The 25713-nt window shown below is 38.7% G+C and overlaps 1 protein-coding gene across 3 annotated transcripts in view; it reads right to left on the bottom strand.

Moving 5' to 3' along the window:
* The window catches only part of ITPRID1 (ITPR interacting domain containing 1), a 219089-nt gene that overhangs the window by 157486 nt on the left and 35890 nt on the right, over positions 1-25713 (bottom strand). The gene's annotated exons all lie outside the window — the stretch shown is intronic.

The following is a 25713-nucleotide window of genomic DNA, read 5'->3' as shown; positions in this document are numbered from 1 at the left end:
GTTGTTCTCTAAACAGATATGATTTTAGCTTCAGAGAGTTGTGAAATAATAATAAGATCCACTAGCAGGGGAGTTTCAGTACTCAGACCAAATAGAAACTGTTGCTTGAGGACAGTGCCAGACTTTGTTGGGTTGTGTAAATACTGTAAACTGGGGAAAGCTTTAAGAAAGAGACTTCACAGAAGTGACTGGTTATGTTGAGAGCCTAGAAGGTGGAAGATGAGCTAAGGCAGCTAGTGTAGCTGGGACAGGATTTTTGTAAATCTCTCAATCCATTATTTCAACCGTAGCAACTTTGGTTGTGACTTGATACCTTTAGAATTCTTCATGTGTATTTTCACTTTAAGCAGAAAAGTTTTTTTGTGGTATGAATGTAAACGTTTTTCCTGATTTGTCTAGTGTTATACAAGTGTTAGCATTAGAAGCAACATATTTCCTTTAACGTGTATAATAATATTTATGAGGGGGTGATGAAAAGTTCTCAGCCCAACCAACCAACTTCATAAATTCTGAGCGTTACTTTGCCACTGTAGTTAAAAGTTATTTTATTTCATTACGTGCCAATTTTCAGAAACAAAATTCTCTGTTTTGACATTGTTTCAGGTCATTGGTTGAACCATATCTGCATCATTCTCTTCTTACTTGGGCCGAGAACTTTTCAGCACCTCCTCGTATGCATTTGTTGAACCATTGCATGTACAAACTTTTCAGTTCCCCTTGCTTTTATTTCTCCTATAATAATGCACTTTTGCATGGATTTTTAAAAAACACATGGGATGGGAGATTTGTATTGTGTTTTACCTCAGAATACACCATTCAATTCGGCATGCTTCGCTTCAGTTTATGTGACCCCTGATGTGGGCGTATTTCACACCGAAACACAGTGCTGCGTCGGGTCAATTTTACAGCGAATGGACATAATAAACTTGTTACATATATCCTCCTTTAACTGTTTTTTGGAGAGTCCATTGCCCTATCCCCACTGTGCTTTTCTGCTTTGATGATCTCATGGGTTTGCTCTTCTGTGGACTCCTTTCTGAAAACATCCAAGAGCAAAAATTGCCTACTCTATTAGAGGCATGGCTCAAAGCATAATTTGTTGTCTCAGGTAACTCCTGTATGGTTCATTATAGCAACCATAATGACAAGAAGTCACTCAAAAGTCAAAGTCCTAGATTTCAACTTTTGGAAAGTAGAAAAATAACTATAGGAGTTGATGGCAGGGTAGGAAATATACAGTAGACTAAACTAGGGCTGTACATTGACTAAAAATGTTAATTACACGATTAATCACATAAACACCCCCTTACATTTCCTCCTGATGTAATTTCCTGTTCCCATGTAACTGGAACTCTCTATAGAGAAAGAGATTTAGGAGCCAGCTAACTGGTCGGCAGTGCTCTGCCTTTATCACTGGCACTATCAGCGGTGTAGGGAAGAAGGGGTTCAAGAGATATACTGGACTCCTTCAGTAGCAGTTGTGTGGGAGGGGGAGGGGGATCAAGGAGGTAGGCGAAAGTTGTGGGCAAGGAAGGAAGACCTACATGAATATGCATTAAAATGTTTAACACATGCTAAACATTTAATACATTAATCATATTTTAACAAATTAACGCTGGGTTTTACTGAGCAGTGTAAGAGCTTTTTACCAACGGCCGGTAAGGTAAATGCTCTGACCCTCACTTGAATTCAATGTGTCAGAGCATTTAACTCACCAGCCCATGGTAAAATGCTGCTCAATAAAAAGAGTCCTAAATGTGGAGCCATAGACTAAACTAAAAGGAGTTATAGAAATTGTGACACATCTTTATTTTAAGAAAGGAACTAAAGTAAGGTAACAAAGAGACCGATTGGGTTTCAAAAAAAGTGACTGAGAAAGTAAAGCCAAGTAGATTAGTATTCAAAATGAGCAACAGTTTTCTGAGAAGCCGAAAGAAGTGGCTTATTAAGCAGTTAAGTCAAAACATCTTTCATTGATATAGTCAGTGAAAGGAAAGAGAGAAGGAAGAGAATAAAGAGAACTGCTTGGAAGGAGAAAAAGACAAGCAGAAATGCTAAACAAAATTCACAGCTCCATATTCACAGAATAAATTTTTGAAGAAGGACAGCAGTTCATTAGAAATGTGACACGGTCACTAAAATGCCTTGGTGATTTGTTAATGCATAAGCTCCACTGATTGAAGCTGTAACATGTAAATGGTATTTATGTGCTGCATGGGTACTGGTGTTCCTAGCAGCTATATAATTTGTAATTTGTGAGAGTACAAATGCAGATGGCTTCCCCACTGGAAAAGGCCATAAAAGGAGATACAATGATGTCATTTAGTTTGAGAGGGAATATTGTCTTTTGTCTCTTTACTGCCAGTAAAGCAAAAGTAAGGAGGAGGCTGGGAAATGCACACTGGTTAGTCTGAATTCATGGAAATGTTTCTAAGACAGATTATAGAGAGGTTTCTAGAATCCAATACTAGCAGGACCTTTGGCAGCATGGTTTTGCTAGAGATAGATCCTGTCAGATAAATCTGAATAATTTGTGACTGGGTGGCTAAACAGTTGGATTAAAGGAGAGTGCTAGGAGAGTACTTAGATTTCACCAAAGCCTTTAACATAATTAAGTGACCTATTAAAAAAAAAATTGATTGCCAATGGTATAGGCCTTAAAGCGACTGACTAGGATAGAAATTGTTGGAGTGGAAGGTGACACAAGGTCATGGTAAATGGAGCTCACTCTGAGGAAAGGGATGTTACCAGTGGTGTGCCACAAGGTTTTCTTCTTGGTCCAATTTTTTTTTTTTTTAAACATTTTTTGAACGATATTGCAGAAGGACTGTCTCACATAGTTTGCCTCTTTGTGGATGATATCAAAATCTGAAATAGTTTAGACACCCCTGGTGGTGTGGATAACCTAGTGAAGGTTGAGGAATGGTCCCGAATTTGACAAATAAGATGAAATGCCACAACATGCAGGGTCATGTACTGGGCTAGAAAAACCTGAGGGAGCAGTATAGTTCAGGGAGTGAAGTATTTTTGTGCCCGAAAAAGGAGGAGGTCTTAGGTGTAATTGTCTATGATGTTGTTAAGTTGGCCAAACAAGTAGAAGATGTGATAGTGAAAGCTAGAAAGATGCTTGGGTGCATAAGAAGTGGAATAACCATTCGGAAAAAGGAGGTGATAATGTCTCTGTATAAGTCTCTGGTGACATCTCATTTAGTGTACTGTGCACAATTCTGGACACCACATCTTCAAAATATATATAAAAAGGATGAAGTCGGTCCAGGAATGGCTACTAAATGGTCAGTGGTCTTCATCATAAAACATATGGGGACAGACTTAAAGATCTCAGTATATATATGCAACCCTGATCCAGCTCACAGAATCTGTGGGCATTAGCTAAGTCTTGGGGATGGGTACCTGGGACCATAGTAACATAACAAATGACAGCAGATAAAGATTTAAATGGTCCATCCAGTCTGCCTAATAGTTACACTCATAAATTCATGATTAAATTGAATCGTATTGTTTTTCTTTGATACTTCTGGGCCATAGACCGTAGAAGTCCACCTGGTACTGTCCTTAGGTTCTAACTACTGGAGTTTCCATCAAAGTTCACTCCAGCCTATCTGAACCATTTCGTCATTTGTAGGATACAGACCATAAAAGTCTGCCCACCACTGTCCTCATGTTCCAAATTATTGGAGTTCCTGCCGAAGCCTTCCCCAGCCCATCCTAAACTGAATTGCTAGATACGAGGCACAGACCATGCAAGTCTGCCCAGTACTGGCTCTAGTTCTTCAATTGATACCACTGTGTTCATCCCATGCTTTTCTGGAAATTTCATTACCTTTTCATCTCCACCACCTCTCTTGGGAGGGCATTCCAAGTTTCAAGTTTTCAAGTTTTATTTATATTTGATTAATCGCTTAATTAAATTATTTCTAAGCGAGTTACAGTTTGTAAATAAACATGATATTAAAACAGTAAATAACATAAAATATTAAAAATTTAACAATTTATACATTAAGTTTAAAAAAAAAAAAAAAAAAAAAAAGGATAAAACATGTTAGTAAAATATAAAATTACGAATTATATATTATGAGGTACAAAGATCATAGAATTACAGAAATTTTAACTTAACAATTATATACTAAAATAATAATTCAATTATATAACGGATCTTGACATTTAAAAAGAGCACATGATTAATTTTAAATGTTAAAAGCGTCTTTAAATAAAAAGCATTTTAAATTCCAGGCATCAACCACCCTCTCCGTGAAAAAGAATTTCCTAACATTACTCCTAAATCTAACAACCTGCAACCTCAATTTATACCCCGTACATGCTAGCCGCTACCACCTCCTCTTGAGCAGGTGGTAGTTTTTGGCCAGCGCGGGGGTTAGCGCTTGATTAAAAGTCACGCGCGTTAACCCTGTTAGCGCACCTTTGTAAAAGGAGCCCTTAGACTTCTAAACTTCAGTTTCTTCAGAATACTGCTGCTAAATTCATATTTCACTTAAAAACATTTGACAGATTTAATCCTACATTGGTTACTCTTCACTAGCTTTCTGTATGAGAGGCTCATATTGTCTTTAAATTGGCCTGTATAGTATTAAAGATGTTTGATGGATCTGCTCTTGAATATCTGCTTGGTTTATTTCATTTCTCTCTAAGGGCTCCTTTTACAAATGTGCGCTAGCGGGGTTAACACGCGTGGCTTTTCATCACGCACTGGCCAAAATCTACCGCCTGCTCAAGAGGAGGCAGTAGCAGCTAGCACGTCCAGTGGTTTAGCGCGCGCTATAATGCGTGTTAAACTGCTAGCGCGCCTTTGTAAAAGGAGCCCTAAATGTAGGACTTCTAGGACTAGAAACCCATATCTCTTAATTTTCCATCATTTTCTGGAATACGATATAAGAAAATTCTAGAGTATTCTGGCAATTACAGGGCCATTCAATTTTATCTCTCTCTGCCTTTTGACCTATGAGCTTCTACTTCTTGTTACTCTTTTTTCAAAAATTTTGGAAAATTTATCTATTTAAAACATTTTTGTTTAATCACTTCTCTGATTCATTTTTCTCTTTTTTCTTTCTCTATTTTCGTTTTATTTGCTTTGAACCACTGCTTGGTGGGAGTTAACATATTACATGTTACATTACAATACATTAACCCCCTCTTCTACGAAATCGCGCTAGTGGCTTTTAGCGCAGAGAGCCACGTTGACTGGCCCGCGCTGCTCCCGATGCTCATTGGAACTCAATGAGCGTCGGGAGCAGCGCGGGCCATTCAGAGCGGCTCTCTGCACTAAAAACCGCTAGCGCGGTTTTGTAGAAGAGGGGATAAATGTTATTCATAGCCTGCAGTCTCCAAAAGCTTAAATACAAAGCTTTCAGCAGCCTTGCTGAAGTGCTCTTTTATATATTTATTTATGTATTATTTTATTTAGTTCATTTTATATCTCGTTCTCCCCAAAGAGCTCAGAACGAGTTACAGGTTAACATACATAATATACAGTTAACAGGTTACAATTTGCCATGGTTACAGTGCAATAATTTTCAAGACAAGTTTTATCCAAACTCGACACTCAAAATATTTTAGATGTACTATGATCAGGGTTGTTTAAAGTGATTTCTGATGTGGCTTATCAGCTTCAGGAATCTTTATGGATTTTCTATTTCAATACATTCAAAAGGAATTTCCCCTTAAGTTTAGTTTTTATCAATGTTTTATTCTCTTGACTCACTCACTTGAGAATCCATAATGGTTTAACTGGGAGCTCTCCACAGACACATGCAGCTCTTGGTGCTCTTCTCTGTCCCTTACCTGAAATGAACTTCTTTTTTTTAAATTTAATTCTTTATTAATTTTTATTACTAACAAAAAGTACAACACAATATTCACACCAGTAATAATAAATAAGCACTTAAATACAATCAGTATTAGCACAACAATTTATGCCCTCCCCCCCACAATTACCTTAAAGATCACCCTAAAGATACATCCCCTCCCCCCACCCCCCACCCTGGATGTGTCTGAATTACATCAGTAAAAGAAGGCTAAATGAACTATAACAATTGTACATAAGATGTTAATGGATCCCAAACTAAGTTAAATATCTTAGCATGCCCTAAAATATTGGCATTCATCTTTTCATGGCTGTAGCTTAAACATAAGCTCGCCCACCAAAAGGAAAAATTAAGACGATCACAGTTTTTCCAATTTCGAGTTATCTGTATGGCATTATTTGCCGATGACGCTAAACTGTGCAACGTAGTGGGCAAAGGCACCGTGCCCAATACTATGACGCAGGATCTACTTTTACTGGAACAATGGTCCACAATTTGGCAACTGAGTTTTAATGCCAAAAAGTGTAAGGTTAAGCACCTTGGCAGTAGAAACCCATGCAGAACTTACACCCTGAATGGTGAGACCTTAACAAGAACTATGGCAGAACGGGACCTAGGAGTAATCATTAGTGAAGATATGAAGACTGCCAATCAAGTGGAGAAAGCTTCATCCAAGGCTAGACAAATGCTGGGTTGCATCCGAAGAAGTTTTGTCAGCCAAAAGCCTGAAGTTGTAATGCCGTTGTACAGGTCCATGGTGAGGCCTCATCTGGAATACTGTGTTCAGTTTTGGAGGCCACATTATCAAAAGGATGTGCTGAGAATGGAGTCGGTTCAGCGAATGGCCACCAGGATGATCTCAGGACTCAAGGATCTCCCATATGAAGAACGTCTAGGTAAGTTGCAGCTATACTCTCTTGAAGAACGCAGAGAGAGGGGAGACATGATAGAGACATTCAAATATGTTACTGGCTGTATTAAGGAGGAAGAAGACATCTTTTCCCTTACAGGACCTACGGCAGCAAGAGGGCATCCATTAAAAATCAAGGGTGGGAGATTCCATGGAGACATTAGGAAGTATTTCTTCACTGAAAGGGTGGTTGATCATTGGAATGATCTTCCACTTCAGGTAATTGAGGCCAGCAACGTGCTCGATTTTAAGAAAAAAATGGGATAAATATGTGGGTTCACTTCGACGAAGTGCTTAGAGGGGAGGGTTCTTTGAGTGGGCAGACTTGGGCCGATGGCCCTTTTCTGCCATCATATCCTATGTTTCTATGTTTCTATAATCAGAAAAAGCCAGCATTTATAACGATCCATGGGGGGCTTAACATACAATAGTGTTCCAGACATGAACTTCTAATCTATATTCCACACAGGTCACACCAGTTCATTGTTATTTCCTGTCAACTCCTGATACAATTCAAATATTAAGTATTTTTAAAGCTTGACAGAAGACATCAGGGTATATACATCCACTCACACTGCATGTTCCCTCCCAACTGCCAACTTCAGCTTCAACAGCTGTTTAGAACACTGCCCAAGAATCAGCATCCAGGAGGCAACTTGAGTAGCGTTACCATATTTAATATCGGACAAACCCGAATACTTGGCCCCGCCCAGTTCTGCCATCCAGCCCCGCCTTGTTCTGCCTCCAACCCACTCTGTTCAGCCTCCAGCCTCCAGCCCTGCCCCCCAAAAGTCTCATCTCTTTTTTCCCAACCCCTAGGCCACGTCTGGCGGGTCTCCAGCATTTGTGGATTCATGTGATCTCATCCGCACATGCTTGTTGAAGGCCCTCCAGATGTGGCTGGAGCTCGGGACTTTCTAAAATCTGGACAAACCGCCGGGTTTTGGAAAGTCCATCCAGGAACCCGGACAGTCCTCTAAAAACAGGACATGACTGGGTTTTCCTGGACATCTGGTAATCCTAAGCTTGTGACAACCTGACCTTCTAAACTGCAACAGCTTGCCCCATCTCTGCAGGGCCAGATTAAGTCCAACTAGTAAAAGTGGATAGATTTTTTTACTACATCAAGATTTACAAAGACTAACCCCCTCTTTTACTAAGGTGCGCTAACCAATTTAGGGCACAAATTGATTTAGTTTGCGCTAATCGAATTGGCGCCAGCTAAATGCTAACACGTGCATGTTCGTCTATGCGTTATCATTTAGCGCGTGCTAATTCGATTAGCATGCACTAAATCAGTTTGCACATTCTAAATTGGTTAGCGTACCTTAGTAAAAGAGGGGGTAAGGGACACTCGATGAAGTTACAGAGTAATACTAATAAGAGGAAATATTTTTTTCACTCAGAGAATAGTTAAGCTTTGGAACGCATTGCCAGAGGATGTGGTAAGAGCTGGCTATTTCATTGGACAAATATGAATCTAGATTACTCAAATGTTTATTACTCATTGCACTTAAATCCATCTTGTCTAATTGGAAAGACTTCTCTGCTTTACATCATAATATCTGGTGGAATACAGTATGTTTATATTCAAAATACGAGCTTATAGCTGCAGAAAAGACTAATTCTTATCATACCTATAGTAAAGTGTGGTCATCTGTTCTATCCTATTGTGGCTCTTCATAGTTATTGTGATTTATCTTATATCTCTGCTAATCATACTCTCTCATATTACTGATTCATAACCCATGTTGTGATATACTTCCTGCTTATCGTTCATATTTTGGTTGCACTACTTATAGCTATTCTTTGTATATCTGCATTGTACAGTTGTTTACGTTGTTTTCTCTGTTTTGTACATTTAAAATTCAATAAAACTGATTGAACTTAAAAAAAAAAAAAAAAAAAAAGAGCTGGCTATTTCAATATTTACTCACCCTTAAGATTACAAAAACGAAAGCTATGCTTTTTCCAACCAAAGAAAATGAAACGCTGAAATGCCAATTATGCATCTCTTCCACTCCAATCCAGCTGGTACCGACTATTAAACTCTTAGGTGTAATTCTTGACAATACATTCTCTTTTAAAGCCCAAATCAGTTCTGTAGTGCAAAAATGTTTCTTTAAACTTAAGATGATACACTTCATTTCATCTCTTCTAGACCCAAAATCTCTCAATATTCTTATCCATTCCTTGGTCATATCCACCTTAAACTACTGCATTTCCCTTTATCAGGGAATCACCCCAAAACAGATCAGGAGATCACAGATAATTTAAAATACTGCTATTAAAATTATCTTTAAGGCAAAAAAATTTGACAACGTTTCCCATCTCCTTAAAAAAGCTTATTGGTTACCCATCACACATAGAATCTCATTCAAAACTCTTTTACTAGCATTTAAAGTTCAACTCAATCACTCCCCCATGTTCATTGATAGACTTAATTTCTTATGAAACCTCAAGGTCACGCAGATCATCTCAGCAACATCTTCTGACTATCCCCTTAATCCGACAGCTGCTTTGTAGTTGTGCCAACATTATGGAATGCCCTTCTCCTAATCCTAGGGCAAGAAACAAGTTTAAATAACTTTAAAACTAATCTTAAAACTTTTCTCTCCAAAAACGCTTATGAGATTTACGACTGATTTAAAAAAAAAAAAAAAAAAAAAGCTTTCCTCATATTTTCTCTCCTGTACCTTCTCCTTTTATTTTTAATATTGTATCCCTACCCTTTTTCCCTTTTTTTCAAAGTTTATCTTAATAGTTGCTATTAGTTTGTTTGTCCATCCCCCCTGACTTAAACCGCTTTGGTATGTAAAGTGGTATATCCAGACATAATAAACTTGAAACTTGAAAGGTCTGCATTTAAGGCGACAATCTCATGCCTACGGAAGCACATAGGGATGCCTACAGATGCCTAAGGTTAGTTCTGGTACAAACCACACCCACGCTGACCTTAGGCATCTGTAGGCATCCCTATGTGCCTCTGTAGACGTGAGACAGGTGCCTAAGAATGGCACCTGAATTTTATTTTTAATGTGCGTCCCAATTGGCTAATTAAATGGCACTAGGATGCCTACTTCCGCCTAACTTCATGATGCCATTTGGAAAATTTGAACCTTAGGGCGCACATTCTAACCATGTACTAATAGGTTAGTGTGCTGTAATTTAGCTGCACTAACCAGTTAGCGCAGGACTTGCCCGCTCTCCATTCCAAGACCCAATTCTAGTGTTAAAAAGTACATTCTATTGTTTAGCACATGGGTAGCCTGCGCCAATCCCAGAACTACCAAAGGACACTTGAGCATGCCCCACGGTAGTACTTTTTAACCTGCAGTAAGCATGCGTTAGTGCTTTCCGCAGCTTAGTAAAAGGACCCCTAATTCAAAAAGTCCTGAGAAATATCATTATTGTACAAAACAAAACATCAAATATATTCATAATGATTAGAAACACACTGTAATTTATTTATTTATTATTCATTTTTAAAAATATATACTGTACACCGCCTAAGTACCTAGGTAGTTCACAAGCAACATACACAGTAAAATAAGCATATAAAAACAAACAAATCAGCCTAACCAAACACAACAATCAAAATATATGTCACTGCAATACCCTCAAGTCCTGCCCCAGATCTTATAACATACAAGCAGGCAAAATAAATGGCCTTGCAAAGAGCTGAGTTTTCAACAGTCTCTTAAACGTCCATCCAATATTACATTGACATATTAAACCAGGTAATTGATTCCATAACTGCAATCCAGCTACAGCAATCGTAGATGCCCGTGTACTTGTGTTTTCATCATTTTTGCCTGAGATAACAGCATAGCATGCTCCGATCTTAAAGTTCTACTAGGACAGTAGACCTTCAACAGTTCTGTAAAATACACTGGTACAGGAGTATACAACGTTTGATGCTACTGGTAGCCAATGAAGCTGCTTTAATACTGGAGAAATATGCACTATTTTTTGTACCCCCCATCACCAAATGTGCAGTCGCATTTTGCACCAATTGCAATGCCTTCACCCTTACTTTAGATATACCAAGATACAATGAATTGCAATAATCAAGCCTAGACAAATCCAATCCCTGTACTACAATTCTTTTTTTTTTAACTTTATTAATTTTCAACATGCGTACAAAATGCAGAAAATTATTAAACAAATAACATAATAAACAGAACTTACAACCAAACAGGAGATAATATAAAATTTATATCCACACCCCCCCCCCCCACCTCCCTGGATGTGTATTGGAATCTTATAGGAATTAAGGGTTCTTCCACTTAATCAGATCTCATAAACTCTGAACTTATTACAGCTTGCAGATCCTTTGCTACCAGACAGATCTAGTAGGGCTTCAGGCCGCCCAGTGATACAAATTAATTTCTGAATTTTTAAATAAGAAGCCAAAAACTAGTCTTAGAGATATTTGGAGCATTGAGATAAAACAGTATATTTCTGTGTCTCGTTGGCCACGAATATGGATTTGGAGGTTGAAATGTACAGCGTCAGCATCTATGAGACAAACATGGTTATTTTTATTACATAGGATTTTTTTGGACCCCAGTTCTATTACAAAAAATAGATAATTCTAAATCTAATAGATGCTGGCATTGTCATATTAATATAGGGACTTTGGATCATCTGTTATATTTTTGTCCGCTGATACTTCATTTCTGGAAGTCAATTTGGGGACAAATAAATCTCATTCTTGGGTCATCTATCCCCTTATTCTATGAGGCTGTAATTTCTGGTACGTTACTTCATGGTAAGCCTACTTTAGACAAGTATAAAAGTCGCCTTTTCATGATCATGACAGGAATAGGTGTTTAACTGACCATACATAATTGGAAGAACCATGACAGGATTAATTATACTTTTTGGTGGGTAAATGTGTGTACCACATATAAGTATGAAAGAATGATGGCGGAATATTTGGGTGAAAGAATGATGGTGGAATGTTTGGGGACTAGTAAGTCCTTTAATGATGTATGGAGTCCTTTGACTACTTTTGTTGCATTACAGTAAGGGCCATGTTTCTTCCCTTTTCATTAGATTCTTTACACATCCAGGGAGGGAGGCTGGGTAGGGGGAGGGAAATGTACGTTGAGGAGTTAAATTATTAAATTATAATATTGAAATCACATCATATGTATTATTGTATTAATAATTAAGATGAGGATGGGAGTAAATGATTGTGTAATGTAATAATTGTATAGTTAGTGCATTCTATGCAGTATTTATGATTTACCAATTGTATTGCAAAGTTTGAAAATCAATAAAGATTTAAACAAAAAAAAAATGATATCATAAACTCAATTAATGGGCTCCATGTTAATTTAAAAATTTTGTTATGTCCCACTCTTTCTGAATCCAATCCCTGTATAGTTCGCTTTCTGCTAGACTATATATTAATAATACATTCTCTGAACGTTTGTGTCTGAAGAGGGGAGATAGGCAGGGATGTCCCTTATCTCCTTTGCTTTTTGATATTGTTTTGGAACCCTTATTGTTGGCTATTCAGCAAGCAAAGGAGATACAGGGAATTTCATATGTAGGTCAAGAATATAAGGTTTCGGCCTGTGCTACAATTCTAAAATCACAGGGAAGCAGCATAGACTTTAACCGAAATAACACATGCAATTGAGCAAAACAAGACTAAATTATGTCCTTTATATAAGTTATATGGCCATCTTGCAGAAAAATGTAAAGTCAAAAAGTAATGTTTCAATTAAGCATTCATGTTGGCTAATGGGTTTGGCAGACAGCAGTGAAAGAGTTAAGGGCATGATAGCTAGGTGAAAAAAAACCAAAACAACTCCTCTGTCAGGCTCCCTTTCCTTAGTGCCCTAAATAATGTTCCATTTTTGCTTAAATGGTTAATCCAGGGCTGCAACTCAGCACAACTACCAACAGTACAAGTTTAAATAAACAAAATTGCCCTTCCCTGGCCTTTTTCACACCTAGCTAGGGTCCCAGTTTCTTTCTCTCTGATTTGTGCAATTACTGCTGGCCTCTGCACATGCCTTCCCAGCACATGTGTGTCGCTGGGTTCCAAGTGGGGCTTAAACTGAGGTCTTGAGCTCTTTGGGGAAATCTCTGCAGGCTTTTTCCACTCTGCTCTGTCTGTAACCACAGATAGTGGCATAGGGGGAGTGGGGGCAGGGGGCAAAACACCCATGGATGCCGTCTTGGTGGGGGCACCAGCACCTCTCTGCCCCCCATGCCAGCATGAGCAACTACTCTAGCCTGCTGCTCATGTCGGCCTGGCCCCCTCTGAAATCATCTCCAGGTTGTGAGGTCAGGAATTAACATCAGAGGGAAAGCCATGCTGGTGAAAGTTTACAAAGGTACTGGGGTGGGAAAGAAGGACGCGAGTGTGGCATGGCGGCACGGAAGGAGCAAGGGGTTGGCGTGGAAAGAGCACTGGGTAGAGAGGATGGCAGTTTTTGATGAGCATTTTTCTTTGAATTAATTATTTAACACATGAGGCTATTAAGTTTGGTGATTCACTAATTTTGATTTAATTGAAAAATTCAGTACGATCGCCATGTTTTAGCCCTTCGTCATGAGTGACGTCATTCTCAGATTTGATTGGCTCCTTTGGGAGCGTTCTATTTAAAAAACGACGCCATTTTGAGAATTTTAGGGCGTTGTACAGGCAGAGTACCGTGCTGAGAGCAGTGCTGCTTTTGGTCTTCAGCAAATTATTTTTTCACCACAGTGAGTAAGATCTTTTTGGCTAAGTTGGCTTATTTATTTTTAGAAGACAGTATCGTAAAGCAGTTTTGAGCAATTGAATCAGTTCTGAACTAATATTATATAAAGTAATGTTATGTTTTAAACTCTTGAGTTCTAATGCAGCTCATTTTGTTGTTAAAGTTTAGCCTGGCAAATAGTTTGAAAACTTTAAATGTTAGGCTTGTTAGGAATTGTAACATTCATACGTTTAAAAATAGATTGTCCGATAATTTTTTTTATGTGCTGAAATCCTTTAATTAGAAAAACAGCCAATATATTTGTTTTTGGAGCAGTTTTAAACTGTTTTTTAACTGAGAACTCATTTGTCTCTTATTTATTAACTTTTACTCCTTATGGTGAAGTAATTAACTAATTATTAAGATGTAATTTGTCATCATTTACAGTTAGGGTTTTAGAATAACTTATTAAAATAAATAGAAAATACAATAAATAACTTTGAGACTTAGCGATTTACAATAACATCAATTTTTTTAAAAATAATTTAATTAATGGCTAGTATTAATGGAATTTTTTAAAATTGCTTATGAATTTATTAATAATGAATTAATCAAACAATATAATGTTATAATGTTAGATTTTAAAATATGTATCAAGTGGTTTATGGTTCTTTTTTCTTTAGAAATTGGGGTTTGTATTTAAGGAGGCATAGCCCCTGACAAAACCAAGAGTGAAACGGTTGGGCAGCCGTCGGGCATAAAGATAAGTGCCTTTCCTTTACAGCACTTTATAATTTATATAGAGCCAGTTTAAAATCAATATTAAAAAATGTATTTGCATACATCACTTTGCCAAGAGCAATGATGAAAACACCACCCCAGTAAGGGCATGAAAACAGTTAAAAAGTAGTGCCGTGGGTGCTTGAGGTTTGGCATTAAAAAATTCACTTGATATTAGTTTTGTCCTCATTTAGTTTGTATTTTTTTGTTAGTTTAGTTCGAATATTTTATTGATTTTAATATACAATTTACAATAAGTACAGAAAGAGAAATGTTAACGAGGCTTCCCTCGATTAAAGAAATCTATTTTTTCAGACCACGCTGCAATAACACTTACGTTAGACAATATTGTTCCACCCGCACCTACCAAGTCCTGAAGATTTAATTCTAACCTACTCACTGAAGATGGTTTTCAGGAACACATTGAAAAAGCCATTCCTGAATTTTTTCTCTTAAACACTCCTGAGATGACCAGTTAGAATGTTACTTGGGACGCTTTCAAAGCCTATACTCGGGGAGTAATTATTTCCTTTAGCGCAATGATTTAAAAAAAAAAAAAAGACCGCTTTAAAACTACGCAACCTAGAGATCTTAATCAAATCAAAAGAATTGGAACACCAATCTGATATCAATAACCCTGTTGTATTTTTGAATTAACACATTGGCCATCTCTGAATTTCCCTCCATATTGCCACATTTATATGTGGAGATACCATTATTTAAAATATTTCCTAGCTGTGCAAGCTTTCTAAATTGACTTCTATTGTGCAAGAATTTCAGCTTCTACATTTTTATACTGAAGTACATAACACTAGGATCCTTTTACTGAGCTGTGGTAAAAAAGTGGCCTTATTATGCCTTTATGTGGTTTTTCTGGCATGTTACCTTTAGTGCACAGCCATTAAAAATGTTACCTCTTGAGCCTTTACCACCACCCATTTTGGAGGCAATAAGGGTTCATGTGTTATCCATATGCGAATCAGTACTACATTAGAATGTGCTAACTGGTTAGCTAATGAATGTCCACTCTCTGTTCCCAGACACACCCCTTCCCAAAAAATATATTTTAGTGCGCAGTTAGCAAGCTTCATACAAGTGCAATTTTATACTATTACCTTCTAACACATAAAATCTAAAGGATCCTGTACAATATTTTCCTAGTCCTGCAGGCATAAACAATAGAATCTATTTCAATGCTAGTTTTTGTTATCAAGCTCCTTTAATATGAAATTGTCTCCCTATTGAAACTGGACCACTTAAAAATCTTATTCAGTTCAGAAAGGCATTAAAAATGTATCTTTTTAAGAAGCTGTTAAAAGTTTGATTGTATATTTATGACACAAGTGAGATAACGTAACTTTTATATATACTACTGTTTTTTATTTATAGTTGAATATTTATTCACCAGATATTGCTGGTTCTACGTATTTTAGTGTAATCCATATAAAACCTGGCAGGGTGATTGCAGAGTATAAGAATACAATGTAATTTTAAGCTGTGTTTAGATATGCATTAGTGCCCCATTGTAATTCTTAGTTATAAACTAGCAAAACTGGCCCATAAATCAAAGAAGAGCCTCAAGTAAGCAAACATAAAAAATGTTTTTGCTTTTGTTTAAGTTTTTAACTTTGTTTTTTTTAAACCAACTGATTTTTGTTAGCAGGTGCCAGCTTTTGGCCAATGCATGTGGTTTGAAATGTATGGACTCTGTGACATACCAAGCATGCTCTAGACTTGTGGGACTTTGGCCATAGTCAAAAATTGGTCATTTTCAGTTTATATTTTATGTGTGCCTTAACCAATCTTCAAGTTGCCTATGTTATCATATAAATGAGTACCATGCAATGTTTCCCTAATGTCTTCTGTTAATTGCTTATACAGGTGCACGATCCTTTAAACGTAATTTCAAAAACTGAAAAGCTCTGTAAACTGAAATTTGACGCAAACCAGAAGTACTTAATTTACCCGATGTGACACCTGCTGAAACCAAGGCAGATGCATGTGTTTTTCCTGATCTATGCACAATTCAAGTCGGGGGGCTGGAAAGTGGAGAACTGTCCTATATAAGAATTTGAGGCAGGGAAAGCCAGTGCAGACAAATTTGTGTTTGAAGTGTTTGCCTTATTTTGAAATTAAAAAAATGTTTGGTGGCAATTTTATGGTCTTAAGATGGATGATTGTACTAGTAAAGTCCTTCTGTTTACTAGTACAATCATCCATCTTAAGCACCCTAGATTACTGTAACATCATATACCTAGGAGCTTATAAAAAGAACTTCAACAAGCTGAGATTAATTTAGAACACCGCGATCCGACTAATCCACGGTTTAAAAAAATGGGAACACATTTCCCCTTATTATCAGAAACTCCACTGCTTACCCGCAGAATTCAGAGTCCTCTTCAAGTTTGCTTGTTTTTGCTACAAAGCTGTCTTTGGGATTCTTCCAGCTTACCTAATCTCCCAGTTCTCCCCCAACGAGTCCAACAAGAGCACTCACAGAACAAACCTATTTAATTACCCCTCCTTGAAATCTTACCAATACAAAAAGTTTCTAGATAGAATGTTATCATTCCAGGCAGCTAGGCTGAACACATGGCTTGGAAAGCCCATACTTGAGGCCACTACATAAGCAGACTTTAGAAAATCCCTGAAAACTCGACTATTTAACAAATTCTAAATTCCTATACCCAACTCTTCCTCGCCATGACCCTTCCACCTCGCCCCCTAATTCCAAGGCCCGAAACTAATTATACTTTCCACCTTGAATCTCATGTACTGACAAAACGTATCTTTATTGTAACCCATGTACTGACTAAATGTATCTTTATGGTAACCCACCTGTATCCCTTACACTGACAAAATGCACCTTGATAGTAAACACTTGTATTGTAACCCACTTGCATCCCATGTACAGACAAAATATATCTTTACTGTAACCCACTTGTATCCCATGTACTGACAAAATATATCTTTACTGTAACCCACTTGTATCCCATGTACTGACAAAATGAATCTGTAATGTAAACCACTTGCATCCCATGTACTGACTAAATGTATCTTTATTGTAAACCGTTTCTATCCCATGTACTGTCAAATATATCTTTATTGTAAACCGCTTCGAACTTCACGGTATAGCGGTATATAAGAAATAAATTATTATTATTATTATGGTCAGTCTTTTTCTGACTTAACATTATCATTCCAAAAATCAAAAAATTCCAAAAAAAACAAAACATGCCTGGTCCCCAAGGATTTCGGATAAAGGATCTTGTACTTGTACTGTATTCTAATCTAGTCGCTGCTCAGAGGCTAACTGTTTCAGACAGCGCAGGAGACATGCTGTACCATCTGTTAACTGGTAGTTATCTAGTGCTGGAAGGTTCCGTGATCTACCATAAAGCTAACAGGGCAACAGAATGTGACTAATGATATTGCTCTGTAAGATGTTGCACACGGTGGCCTGAAAAATGGTTTAGTATAATCACTTTTTACTGGCTCTGCAGAGGGGTAGAAATGATTGTCTTAAGCTAAAGTGATTTAAGCAATACAGTGAATTTTTGGATCAGAACGACTTACTTGGAAGAGACTTGTGCAATAAACACAATCCAAAGCCTAATGTATCTGAAAGACATTTAGATCAGGTAGAAATTGCAGGTTATTATGATTTTCACATATATGTACTTATATGCAATTGTTACATACGGTTGTGTGTAATAGTTTATGTAGCCCCTGCTCAAATTGTATGCTTCAATGAATCGCTCAGTAAACAGAAGCTGAGTGTGATAGTGTGGACAAGTACTTGAGCCCTGGGCCTCTTGGAGACCTATAAACAACTGAGGCAGCTTCAAAGTACAAACAAAAGCCTTTAATTCAGGACAATAATACAAAAAACAGGTAGCTCATCCTACTTTATATGGTACTAGTCTTTAAGCCCATTACATTAACAGGTGCTAGAATAGATGTGTGTGTCTGTCTTTCTTTCTCTCTCTCTCCTTGGCCACTTTCTGTCTGTCTGTTTTTCTTTCTTTCTGTCTCTCTTTTTCCTCGGCTGTCCACCACCACCCCTTGCCTGCTCCTTCTGTCCAGCAGCAGCCCTTCTCCCTTCGTTTTACATCTCCCCTATCTAGCAGCACCCCTTCACTGCTCCCCCAGCAGTAGGCCTTCTCCCTTCCTTTTACCTCCCCCCTGTCTAGAAGCACCTCTTCCCTGCTCCCCATGCCCAGCAGTACCCCTTCTGGCCCACCGTCACGAACCTCATGTCCATTTCTCTCCCTCTCCCTTCTGTCCCCTCCCTCTCCCCATCTTGCCTCCTCCACATCCATTTCTCTCTTTTTCCCGCTTCCCTCATGTCCATCTCTCCCTCTCTTACTTCCTCTGTCCATATCTCTCCCTTCCCCCAGTCCCATATGCTCTTCCCTTCTACACCTAGCTATCTGCCAGCGTGCTTGCTGGTCGACACTCTGTAATGCACCCCCGCCAGCATCTACTCCTCCCCCCCTCCTCCCTCCCGCCTGCTCTTCCGCCTGCCGTGTTTAACTTCATAGAAAATCGCTGCGCTGCGCTGTTGCTGGCCTCCGCATCTTCTGTCCACTTCAGCCAGCCCTAGCAGAAACAGGAAGTTGTCAGAGAGGGTAGGCCACAGTGGAGAGAAGACAGCGAGGCTAGCGGCAGCACGGTGCAGCGCTTTTCTAAGAAGTTAAACGCAGTGGGTGGGTGAGCAGGGGAGAGGGAGGAGGGGGAGAAGTAGATGCCGGCAGGGGCAACAAGCTTCCAGCCTCGGAAGAAGCAGGGGGTTTCCCCCCAACTGGATCACGTACAGGAGGGGCAATTTTGGGGGAGGCCACGACCCCTGTGCTCCCCCTCCTGTTCCAATACCTATGGAATCAGTGGCGGCAGCGGTTTGTCTGGCGGTGAGTGAGGGCGGGAGGAGGGAGTCGCTGGCGTGTTCCCTGCCTCCATGTTCAAAAATGGAATTCGGCATGGAAGGACACATCATGCTATCAGGGAACATGCGCGCTTAGGATTTTATTATCGAGGATAGAATACATGGAGGACCATTTTCAAAAAGGATGTCTAAGTCCGATTAGACGTTTCCCTCAAGACATCCAAATTCGGAGGCACAGAAACATCCATTTTGAAAAGGTAAACTGCTAGATCTCCAATCTTTTTTTTTTTTTTTTTTTTTAAATCGTCTATTTGAGCGTATTGGCCGGCAGGATGTCTTAAGGATGCCTAATTTTTTTGGCCATTTTCAACCACAAAAACATCCAAGACCAAAATGTCCAAAAGCAGATTATTTGGACATGGGAGAGGGCCAACATTTTAATGGACTGGCCACACAGATATGCCAATAGAGCAGTGGGACACCCTAGCGGTGAACTTCACATAAAGAGTGCCAGATGTACATCTCACCAAATAGCAGTAGAATAAGGTTTTGGTGGCCTCTCACTTTCCACCATAAATGTAGTGATCAGAGTGGCTAATGGGCATGGGTTCTCCTTTCTACTGTTCACTAGCCCATCTACTAGGTTACTTAAGACACCTGTGTGATGCTTTATAGGTTTTCCCATACCAAGTGCTACTGTTCTAGAGATAGGTATGAGCTGTTTTATTCAGATCTTTGTGGGGTGGGAAGGTGTTAGTGACTATTGAGGAAATGTGGGGGTTCATTGAGGAAGTGTGTGTGGTCGTCTGGTAAGTTTGGGAACCTCTGTGGCACTTAGATGCTTCTAAAACAGGTCTAGCCCAAAACATCTAAGTTCCATTTAGGACTTCCTGGAAAAGTTTAGATTATTACCGCAAGACAACCAATTCTAACCCACCCAAAGCCCACCCATAACATACCTCCAAACAACCCCCGTCCCCCCCGGAATTCTGGAAGGACAGTGGTCTAAATGCCTCATAAGACATCCAGGAAGTCAGTTTTGAAAATTGGCACTTAGATTTCCTGGTGATTAGGACATCTAAGTGCCAACTTAAACGTCTTTTAGGAATCTTTATATTTTGATTATGATCCCCATGGTGTTCCTCATACCAATCCCACTTTCAGCAGATGTGCATTTATTAATGCACCTTAGGTTCACTAGCAGCTTAAACAATATAGTGTGTTCTAAATCAATATAAAGCATATTTATATGTTAAAACCTTCTAATGTACAGTTAAACATTTTTTAAAATTAAAGCAGAGATATAAAACTACTGATAAAACATCTATTAAAAAAAGTCCAAGCAAACTGAAAAATGAACAGAAAATACTTGTCCTGTGCGTATCACTAGTGTTTAGGGCTTCTATGTCTGTGGGGAACTAATATGAAATAATGCGTCTACATTTCAAATGTGTTAGCTTTCCTGAAAGTGAGATTTGTTTTGCTAGCGTCAGAGACTGCAACTGTATAGCTCGCCAAGAGTAAACAACCTGCAGTGAGACATAGGTGCAATTGTTGACAAGAAGTTAAGTAGAATGATGCTCTGCACAGCTGTAGCCAGGAAGAGCAAACATGATACTAGGTTATATTATTGACTTTTCACTGAGTCACAGGAATGAAAGCCCAAAAAAGGTGATATTTTGTTTCTATAAAACCCTTATGAGACAGTACAGAGCATTCTGAAGCTTCTTTAATACCACAGAAAGATGAGGCAGGCAACGGATAGAATGGATAGAAATTCCATGTGTGAAGGGAAGGAATATAAAGGTTGGGTTATACTACCATCCCCCAGGACAAAATGAACAGACAGATGAAGAAATGTTTTCAGAGATTAGAAAAGCTGGAGAAATGGGCAACACTATAATAATGGGTGATTTCAATTACTATATAATTCAACAGAGCATAATTCAATTATCAAAGAAAAAGCAAAAATTATGCTTGACACAGTAATAATCACTCCACTGACCACTATGTAATACAATATAGGGTGAGAGAGAAACACTATTTTGCACTAAGCTAAACACAGCATATAAATATGTGGAGAAAAAAGCCTCAGTTAATGCTTCATGGGCTAAAAAAACAAAACAAAACTCCACAGCAGTGTTTACTGCAGTTCTATCACAATGTCCATATAGTATTTCATTCATAGGAACAGTCAGCATCAAAATCAAAAAGCAAACACTACAGTGTACCAACATCAAGCACTGTTGAAACTAAGCAGGAAAAACATTTTTATTTTCATTCAAGCACAACGCTGCTGCTTGTTTCTTCCACACACCAATACCCCAACATGAAGTCCCTTTTTCGCTGGTCAAGGCTGCGTCAGGGGATAACAACACTCCAGCTGCAATGCTCATACACGCTACAGCAAGCTTGGGCTAGTCCACACCCAGTTTCAGGAAGAATATGAAGAGAAACTTGCAAAAGAGGCAAAAACTCTCAGCAGTTTTTGTAGGTACATCAGAAGTAAAAAACCTGTGAGGGAATCTGTAGAACTGTTGGATGAGCAAGGAGTGAAAGGGGTGCTCAGGGAGGATAAGGCCATAGTGGAAAGACTGAATGAATTCTTTGCTTCGGTCTTTACGGAAGAAGATGTAAGAGGTCTACCTGAACTGGAAATGGTTTTCAAGAGTGATGATGTGGAGGAACTGAAAGATCTCGGTGAATCTGGAAGATGTACTGAGCCAAATCGACAAGTTAAAAAGTGATAAATTGCCAGGACCAGATGGTATATGATAGGAGGCTTGCACCAGAAGACATATGAGGAGAGACTGGAAGCCCTGAATATGTATACCCTAGAGGAAAGGAGAGACAGGGGAGATATGATTCAGACGTTCAAATACTTACCGTAAAGGGTATTAACGTAGAACAAAATCTTTTCCAGAGAAAGGAAAATGGTAAAACCAGAGGACATAATTTGAGGTTGAGGGGTGGTAGATTCAGGGGCAATGTTAGGAAATTCTACTTTACGGAGAGGGTGGTGGATGCCTGGAATGCGCTCCCGAGAGAGGTGGTGGAGAGTAAAACTGTGACTGAGTTCAAAGAAGCGTGGGATGAACACAGAAGATTTAGAATCAGAAAATAATATTAAAGATTGAACTAGGCCAGTTACTGGGCAGACTTGTACGGTCTGTGTCTGTGTATGGCCGTTTGGAGGAGGATGGGCAGGGGAGGGCTTCAATGGCTGGGAGGGTGTAGATGGGCTGGAGTAAGTCTTAACAGAGATTTCGGCAGTTGGAACCCAAGCACAGTACCGGGTAAAGCTTTGGATTCTCGCCCAGAAATAGCTAAGAAGAAAAAAAAAAAAAAAAAAAATTTTAAATTGAATCAGGTTGGGCAGACTGGATGGACCATTCGGGTCTTTATCTGCCGTCATCTACTATGTTACTATGTTACTATGTTACTATGTATACGTCCCAGGATACTAAAAGAACTCAAACATGAAATTGCTGACCTGCTGTTAGTGATCTGTAACCTGTTGCTAAAATCGTCTATAGTACCTGAAGATTGGAGGGTGGCCAATGTTACACCAATTTTTAAAAAGGGCTCCAGGGGAGATCCAGGAAATTACAGACTGGTAAGCCTCACTTCAGTGCCGGGCAAAATGGTAGAAACGATTATAAAAAATAAAATTGTGGAACACGTAGACAAATATGATTTAATGAGACGGAGTCAGCATGGGTTCAGCCGAGGGAGATCTTGCCTCACAAATTTGCTTGACTTCTTTGAAGGTGGATAAAGGTGAGCCACTTGATATAGTGTATCTAGATTTTCAGAAAGCTTTTGATAAAGTTCCTCACGAGAGGCTCCTGAGAAAATTAAACAGTCATGAGATAGGTGGCAAAGTTTAGTTGTGGATAAGGAATTGGTTATCGTTTAGAAAACAGAGGGTAGGGTTAAATGGTAATTTTTCTCAATGGAGGAGAGTAAATAGTGGAGTTCCACAGTGGTCTGTACTGGGACCGGTGCTATTTAACTTATTTATAAAGGATCTGGAAATTGGAAAGAGTGAAGTGATAAAATTTGCAGATGACACTAAACTGTTCAAAGTTGTTAAAATGCATGTAGATTGTGAAAAATTGCAGGCGGACCTTAGGAAATTGGAAGGCTGGGTATCCAAGTGGCAGATGAAATTTAATGTGGACAAATGCAAAGTGATGCACATTGGGAAGAATAACCTGAATCACAGTTACCGGATGCTAGGGTCCACCTTGGGGGTTAGCGCCCAAGAAAAGGATCTGGGTATCATTGTAGACAATATGATGAAACCTTCCGCCCAATGTGCGGCAGCGGCCAAAAAAGCAAACAAGATGCTGAGAATTATTAAAAAAGGAATGGTTAACAAGACTAAGAATGTCATAATACCCCTGTATCGCTCCATGGTGTGACCGCAATTGGAGTATTGCATTCAATTCTGGTCTCTTTATCTCAAGAAAGTTCTAATGGCACTAGAAAAGGTTCAAAGAAGAGCAATTAAGATGGTAAAGGGGATGGAACTCCTCTCGTATGAGGAAAGACTAAAATGGTTAGGGATCTTCAGCTTGGAAAAGAGACGGCTGAGGGGAGATATTATTGAAGTCTACAAAATCCTGAGTGGAGTAGAACGGGTACAAGTGGATCGGTTTTTCGCTCCGTCAAAAATTACAAAGACTAGGGGACGCTCGATGAAGTTACATGGAAATACTTTTAAAACCAATAGGAGGAATTTTTTTTCCACTCAGAAAATAGTTAAGCTCTGGAACGCGTTGCCAGAGGATGTGGTAAGAGTGGATAGCGTAGCTGGATTGGCCACCGTGAGAACGGGCTACTGAGCTTGATGGACCATTGGTGCGATCCAGTAAGTCTATTCTTATGTTCTTATGTTCTTACCACAGACTGAAATGCTGAACAAGCATGTGTGATTTTATTTTAGCAAACGAGTAAAGACGTGCAGGTTTCGCAATACACACAATTGTATTACCTTGACAATGCCAATGGTGCATTAGCTAGGCACAGGAAATATTTTACTCATCACCTAAACTATTGCTTAATAACATATATCTCAAATTTAAACCACAGAGTCTTCAGTTTCTTCAGGAGCCTCAGCAAGGCCACCCGTACTGATTCAACTTCTCATTATCGGGAGGGATTTAAACATCGAATCATCAACGGCCCCACTTAACTCATTTATATTTTCTTAATATTTAATCTAAATCACTATGGTTCACTTATCTTCAATTGTTTGCACTTAGCTTTAAATATCTTCAACGAGTTTCACCGCAGTAAAACTCATTGAAGATCTTTAAAGATAAGTGTAAACTATTGAAGATAAGTGGGGCCTGTGACAATTCAATGTTTAAAACCTTACTGATAATGAGAAGTTGAATTGGTATGTGTGGCATTGCTGAGGCTCCAGAAGAAACTGAAGACTGTGATTTAAATTTGAGATACAGTATATGGAATAAAGCAGTAGTTTTGATACTGAGTGAATGTATTGAATATACTGCTTTAAATATTTAAATATCGATAAGCGGCCTTTTTTGGTGGATTTCCAGGAAATATTTTAAGCATACCAATGAGTTAGTCTGAGCATGCATGACACTGCACTAACCTACAGGAGAATGACCAAATGTTATTGTATTATAAACTGTCCCTAGAAAAGGCCCTCGACAGGCTCATCATCTTTTAGATGAGCTGGTAGAGCAGCTGCTGTGGAACATCTGACATTGTTTCTTGACGTCGCTTGGGGTCACTCTGATAGACAAACGCAGCAAAGGAATATATTTTCTCATTTAACTTTTGGCCCCTTATCCAGCTACTGTTCCTGGCCTTCGTGAATTTGAACATGTGGCATCGTTAATCAGTTTATCCAGAAATATATTCATACATGGAAAGAAAAGGAGAGAAAAAGAGAAATGAGATGTTTTATGTTTCTCTTGAAACACGAAACAAGGCAGATGCTGGTTTTTGCCACTTGGTTACATAGAAAAAGTCAGAAGTAAACTACAGGCCATTCCGTTTTATTGCAATGAATACATTTGTCACTAGCTTTCCAGAGTTGTGATCTCTTTATCAGATCATTACAAAATGTTTTAGGTGCATTGTGCAGAGTGTCAAATGAATTTCAGCTGTGAAACATTCTAATTGTAAGCCTTTCATAAACCGTAGAGTATTAACCCTGTAAACAGGTGACACAGGTCATGCATTGCCATTGGATCTAGTACACGGAGAGTCCCAATTAGGAAGGATATGGAAATCAAAGCTGAGATGTCCAGGTCAGGATGTCTAAAATTTCACTTGTGCTCTAGAACAGCATCTGTTGATGTAGAGCCAGTGGCTTACCTAGGGTATGTGGTACCTGGGGCCCATCATTTTTTGACACTCCCCCCAATGTAAAAAAATATTTTTTGTAATAACCATGAAAAATAAATGGTCATAATAGAAACAGGCACTGAAAATTTTCTTTTATTGAACCTCATATATGTAACCATTAATCCAAACATAACATAAATTATGTCTGAATTGTCATGACATCAGAAGTACATATGGAGTAGTTGCAGGTGATGCTTGGGACAG

Source organism: Geotrypetes seraphini, chromosome 2, assembly GCF_902459505.1.
Source record: "Geotrypetes seraphini chromosome 2, aGeoSer1.1, whole genome shotgun sequence".
NCBI classification, from domain to species: Eukaryota; Metazoa; Chordata; class Amphibia; order Gymnophiona; family Dermophiidae; genus Geotrypetes; species Geotrypetes seraphini.
The sequence above is the reverse complement of the archived record's forward strand: the minus strand, read 5'-3'. Positions and strand labels throughout refer to the sequence as shown.